Here is a 7329-nt window from a genome sequence, read left to right as displayed (position 1 = left end):
GGACTCAATTTATGAACACAGTTACTGGATAATCTGAGTTAACACAGAAGGGCAAGACTAAGAAAGACCTGTCTCAACAACCATGAAACTTCAAGATATCCTCTGAGAAAGTTATAAAGTGGCAGAAAGTAAATCAGGTCAGCCTTTCCACTCATTCAGGCCCTAAAAAAACAATATGCTGTACTATGAAGGTTGGAGTTTATGAAGATTCATAAGAGCAGAGTCTAAGATTTTATGTAGTTATCTTTCTTCCTAAATTTCCTTATAGGATCTAAGTTGAGGTAAACTTCCTCCCATGATGGCACCAAATAAACTATAATCATACTGAAGTTATACCTCTTATCTAGCCTTACAAAGTACTATTATCCATAACAGTCTTATGAGCTACACCCATCCATTTACCTCAATGACAATTTTTGAGACTCTTTTCTCAACTTCCTCCAGAAAGCTTACCTACTACCCTATTTTGAAGACTTAGACGTACTCTAATGAACTTAGTTTGTGATCTGAAAGACAAAGAGCTACACCAGAAAAGTAGAGAAACAGGAAGGGAAATAAGTAGAAGTCCTCCTTTATGCCCTCCTCAGACTACCACAAATTTTTTTCTATACATTTATAAAATTATATATTCAAAGAGAATGAGAAACAGATACATATGCATTAACAATGGTGCATATATTTATACATATAGGGTATATAAATGATATAATACAATATAGTTGGATGACTTCCTTTTCTCAAATAGAAATATATCATAGATTTTTATCCAAGAAAGTGCATATTAGATTGATCTGCTACATTTTTATGGTTTCATATAATTTTGTAGAATAGATGTGATGGTAAATTTGGGGTATAAACAAGGCTAGTGTATGATACCCCATTGTTTAGTGAAACATCAATCTAGATGTTCCTGTGAAGATCTATCTTATATGTAATTAGCCACTAAATCAGTAGACATTGTGTAAAGTAGATTATTTTCCATAATGTGCATGGGTGTTATCTAATCAGTTGAAGACCTTAAGAGAAAAGACTGAGGTCTCCATGAGAGGAAAGAATTCTACCTCCAGACTGCCTTAAAACTCAAGACTGTAGCATCAACTCCTGTGGTAATTTCTAGTTGGCCTGGCTTGTAGATATTAGACTTGCCAAAATCTACAACTACATGAGCAAATTTCTTAAAGTAAGTCTTTCTCTGTAAATCTCTATCTCTCTTTTATCACTGTGTACACACACACACACACACACACACACACACACAAACACAAACAAATACAAATATCCTATTGGTTTTGTTTCCCTGAAAAACTCTGATTAATATATGTACCAAAATATATTCTGCCATATCAAAGAAGATTTTCTTAAAATTATTTTAATTCTCACCCTTCCTGTGCATCTGTGCAGAGATTGTGGTAAAGTGAGGCCCTCTCCAGTCCATTACCAATACAGATCTCCAGGCATTGGGAGCACCCACTTGCCCAGATTAGCAGGCTGAGCTTCCTCACCCATTCTGTACAAAGACTGTGGTCAAGTGGCATTCTATACATTCCACACACAGGCAGATCTTCAGGCATCCAGATAACCCACTCTCCTGGATTAGAGGTTTAGGCCACTGCTGCTCTCCCTGCCTCACAGAGAACTTAGGGCCAAGGAGGTTCTCCAGCTCCACATCTAGGCGCAGCTCTGGTGCTTAGTGGCTGCCCACTGGATTCCTCATCAATGCTGGTGCTTCTGCCTGACATTGAAGGAACTATAGGTGGGCCTGCTTAGTCCAGTCCTGCCCATATAGCCTCCCACCACCCACCTGGGGCTGAGCAGAAAGCTCAGACAATTGTGGACTCCAGGCATCAGCTCCATGACTAATGCAACAGAGAGCTATACCTTCATGTTGGCTGTAACCGGCTCTTACCCATAAGCACCATTTAATCCTTTACAGGATGAACCACACAGCCCAATAGAAAACCAGCTGACATAAGTACAAAGGGATATAAAAGCAAAGACAAAAGACCTTACCCAGCATTGTCTACAGCCATACACCATAGGCAGGGGGATGAAATAAAATTAAAAAAATATATATATATGTATGTATACAGGGAAAGAAAAAATATTACCTGCATGAAAATAATTACAAAAATTAGAAGTAACAGTATCTCCAGATGACAAGAAACCAGCACAAAAATTTGGACACTATGAAAAATCTAAATGTATTGATAGCACCAAAGGATCACACTAGCTCCGCAGCTAAGGTTTTTAACCAAAATGCAAACTCAGAAATAAAAGATAAAGAATTCAAAGCATGAATTTCAAAGAAGCTCCATGAGATTAAAGACAAGGTGGAAAATAAACACAAAGAAACTTATAAAGCAATCCAGAAAATAAAGGAAAAGACAAATATCTTAAAAAGAAATCTTTCAGATACTCTGGAAATGAAAACTTACTTAAGGAATTTAAATATGCAATTGAAACCTTTATTAATAAACTAGACAGAGCAGAGGAAAGAGTTTCAGAGATTGAAAATTGCTCATTAGACTAACACAGTCAGACAACAATAAACACAAAAGCAGAATTTTATAAAATGGGAAATGTTTCAAAAATACCGGGTTATGTAAAGCAACCAACCAAATGTATGAATTTTGGGCATTCCTGAGATAGAAGAATAAAAAATAAACAACCTAGAATACATCTTTGAGGAAATAATTCAAGAAATGTTTTCTAGTCTTGCTAGAGAGGTAGACATTTAGATACAAAAAAAATTCAGAGAACACCTTCAAGATACTATACAAAGTCAATTACCAAAGCATATAGTCATTATACTCTCAAGGTTGACACAAAACAAAAAAGTCTAAAAGACACCTACAGAAAAAGGTCAGGTCACCCACAAGAGAACCCCCTCAGGCTAACCGTGGGCTTCTGAGCAGAAATCTTACAAGCTAGGAGAGACCTATTTTTGGCATTCTCAAAAAAAAAATAAATAAATTCCAACCAAAAATTTTATATTCCATCGAACTAATCTTCATAAGTGAAGGAGAAATAAAAATATTTTCCAGACAACCAAGTGCTGAGGGAATTTATTACCAGTAGATGAACATTACAAGAGAACTTTATGGGAATTCTAAACATGGAATCAAATGAATTCTAACTGCTACCAAAAAACATTTTGAAGGACATAGTCCACAGACAGTATAAAGCAACCATACAATAGAAACTACAAAGTAACCAGCTAAAAACTTCGATGTGTTAAAAATCCCACATATCAATATTAACCTTCAATATAAATAGTCTAAATGACCACCTGAAAAGGCATAGAGTGAGAAGGTGAATAAAAACAGTCATCAGTCTGTTCTTTTCAAGAGACCTATCTCACATGTAATGACATATGTAGGCTGAAAGTAAAGGATTGGAGAAAGATCTATCACACTAAGAAGTTCAGGGGTCACTATTCTTATATCAGATAAAAAATGATGAGTTCATGTCCTTTGTAGGGACATGGATGAAATTGGAAATCATCATTCTCAGTAAACTATCGCAAGGACAAAAAACCAAACACCGCATGTTCTCACTCATTGGTGGGAATTGAAACATGAGAACACATGGACACAGGAAGGGGAACATCACACTCTGGGGACAGTTGTGGGGTTGGGGGTGGGGAGGGATAGCATTAGCAGATATATCTAATGCTAAATGATGAGTTAATGGGTGCAGCACACCAGTATGGCACATGTATACATATGTAACTAACCTGCACATTGTGCACATGTACCCTAAAACTTAAAGTATAATAATAATAAAATAAAAAAATGAAGTATATATTCTGGCATGGGCTTATTAACATTTATAGTAAAATGTACTTCAATGATACTGTTTGAGAAAGGACCAGAGAAATCTATACTCTGAATTAACTTAAAATATTTCAGTGTTTAAAACCTATTTGGTATTATGCTGATAATGTGGGTGACAAAATTGTCTGTATACAAAATTCCCATGAGACGAAATATATTCATGTGACAAACTTCATATGTATTCTTCACACCTAAAATAAAAGTTATAAAGAAAAAGTAAGCAAGAAATCTTTGGGTTGTTTTACTTGTCAAAGAATCTTAAATTACTTAATGTAAGATAAATATTAGATTAAAGAGTTAAATGGCATAAATATTGGCTATGTAGCTAGTAATTTTATAGAATATCATGGGATGAAAAGACATGTAGGTTTCTATTAGAATATAAAATTTTTTTCTCTAAAATAAAATGTCTCTTGGGAAGCACTAACCCTGAAGCTAAGCTTTCATTATCTGTGAATTAGTTAATATAGTAGGAAAATGGATCTAGATGTCCCTACAGCTTTAAATCTTAATTCAGCATACGGTTAATAATTAAGAAAGCTGAGAGTTCACAGTATTACAATAATACATTCTATAAGCTTAAAGATCATCTGCCTTTTGGTTATGGAGAACTACTTAAATAATACATAGAGGTTATTGTTCAAAATCAATCATTTAATTTGCTAAATTCTATTTAAACTTGGGTAGAAATCTGGAAATGTCCTGGGATTTAAAAAGGTACTAATATTCTGCAGGTAACTCCTTCCACCTCTCTGAGCTTTAGAATACTACAAACTGAGAGTAATCTACATCTACATGGATAATATTTAAGGCCTTTCGTAGTCTAACATTCAATATGGTTTCAGTACGTAGTTTTTAGAAGATAAGAAAAAATATGAATTATATATAGTCTATAAGCAAAAACTGATATTCAGAATTCATTTATGCCTCTTTGTGAACTAGTCAACCTTATTTGCATTAACAAAGACAAAGTCTCTGAGACCCTTTCAAGAACAGCTGAAGTAGCTTGAAAGTTTCACTATCTCCTCTCACCTTCTCAAGTAGGTTGCTCCTTTAGTTATCATTTCTGTCATGCATCACTAATCTCTTCATGTCTGCATGTCCTGGAATCTCACATCCCAAAATGAGCTCTCCTTTGACCATGCATCTAGCCAATTCCTCTTCTCTCTGCTCTGCTTCACAACAAGATTTCTCAAAAAACATATTATACTACACTCACTTTCCATGTACTTTTCTATGTCCTACTATCTGGTTTTGTCTCATCTTTCTACTGAGATGTTTCTATTAAAGTTGCCAACCATTTACATCTTCCTAAACCCAATGGATACTTTTTGTTCCTCTGTCATTTTACCCCCCACTGCTTATTTTATGGCTCTTCCCCCTATACTAAATGTAAGAATACACAAGAGCTAAGTCTGCAGCATTCTGCTCTTCTATCTGAACACGCTTTCTCAGATGATTGTATTCGTCCATTTTCATACTGCTGTAAAGAACTGCCCAAGACTGAGTAATTTATAAAGAAATGAGGTTTAATTGACTCACAGTTCTGCATGGCTATGAAGGCCTCAGAAAACTTACAATAATGGGAGAGTGGGGAAGCAGGGACATCTTACACAGTGGCAGGTGAGACAGCAAGTGAAGGGGGAAGATTCTCGTATAAAACCATCAGATATTGTCAGACCTCACTCATTATCATGAGAACAGCATGGGGGAGGAAATATGCATGATCCAATCACCTCCCACCAGGTCCCTTTCTCAACACCTGAAGATTATAATTTAAGATGAGAACTGGGTGGCATCATGAGGTCTAACCATATCATTCTGCCCCTTGCCCCTCCCATATCTCATGTCCCTTTCACATTTCAAAACCTATTATGCCTTCCCAAGAGTCCTGTAAAGTCTTAATCCATTTAAGCATTAACCCAAATGTTCAAGTCCAAACTCTCATCTGAGATAAGGCAAGTACCTTCCACCTATGAGCCTGTAAAATCAAAAACAAGTTAGTTGCTTTCAAGATGCAATGGGGGTACAGGTATTGGGTAAACATTCCCATTCCAAATGCAAGAAATTGGCCAAAACAAAGGGGCCACAGGCTCCATGAAGTCCAAAAGCCAACAGGACACTCATTAAACCTTAAAGCTCTGTGGCTGGGTGCAGTGGCTAACGCCTGTAATCCCAGCACTTTGGGAGCCTGAGATGAGTGGATCACTTGAGGTCAGGAGTTTGAGAACAGCCTAGCCAACATGGTGAAAGCCTGTCTCTACTAAAAATACAAAAATTACTGGGCATAGTGACACATGGCTGTAATGCCAGCTATTCGAGAGGCTGAGGCAAGAGAATCACTTGAACCTGGGAGGTGGAGGTTGCAGTGAGACGAGATCATGCCACTGTACTCCAACGTGGGTGACAGAACAAGACTCCATCTAAAAATGACATAAAAAATCTTAAAGATCTGAAATTATCTCCTTTGACTTCATGTTTCAAATTCAGGGAACACTGATGCAAGGGGTGGCCTCCCATAGCCTGAGGCAGCTCCTTTACAGTCTGCTGTTGAGAGCTTGTGGCTTTTCTAGAAGTACAATGCAAGCTGTTCGTGGATCTACCATTCTAGGGTCTGGAGGAGGGTGGCTTTCTTATCACAGTTTCACTAGGCAGTGCTTCAGTAGGGACTCTCTGTAGGGAGCTCCATCCCCACATTTCCCTTCCACACTGCCCTAGTAGAGTTTCTCCATCAGGGCTCCACCCCTGCAGCAGACTTCTGCCTGGACATCTAGGAATTTCTATACATTCTCTGAAATCTAGTTGGAGGTTCCTAAACCTCAATTTTTGACTTCTGTGTACCTGCAGGCCCAACACCACATGGAAGCTGCCAAGGCTTGGGACTTACACGCTCTGAAACAATGGCTTGAGCTGTACCTTGTCCCCTTTTAGCCATGGCTGGAGTGGGCACAAAGTCCTGAGGCTGCACAAGGGAGTGGGGCCCTGGCCCACAAAGCACAAAACCATTTTTTCCTCCTAGTCCTCTGGGCCTGTGATGGAAGCTGCCATGAAGGTCTCCGACATGCCCTGGAAACAGTTTCTCAATTTTCTTGGCTATTAACATTTGCCTCTTAATTAGTCATGAAAATTCCTGCAGCAAGCTTGAATTCTCCCCAGAAAATAGGGTTTTCTTTCTTCCACATGGTCAGGCTGCAAATTTTCCAAACTTTTATGCTCTGCTGCCCTTTAAACGTAAGTTCCAACTTCAGACCATATACCTCAAGTTTAAATTTCACAGATCCCTAGGCCAGGGGCAAAATTCTACCAGTCTCTTTGTTAAGCATAACAAGAGTGACCTTTGCTGCAGTTTCCATTGAGTTTCTTATCTCCATTTGAGACCACCTCAGACTGTACTTCATTGCCCATATTACTATCTGCATTTTGGTCAGAACCATTCAACAAGTCTCCAGGAAGTTCTAAACTTTCCCACATCTTTCTATCTTCTTCTGAGCCC

This window comes from Pongo abelii, chromosome X, assembly GCF_028885655.2.
Source record: "Pongo abelii isolate AG06213 chromosome X, NHGRI_mPonAbe1-v2.0_pri, whole genome shotgun sequence".
Taxonomy (NCBI): domain Eukaryota; kingdom Metazoa; phylum Chordata; class Mammalia; order Primates; family Hominidae; genus Pongo; species Pongo abelii.
Note: the sequence above shows the minus strand (reverse complement) of the source record.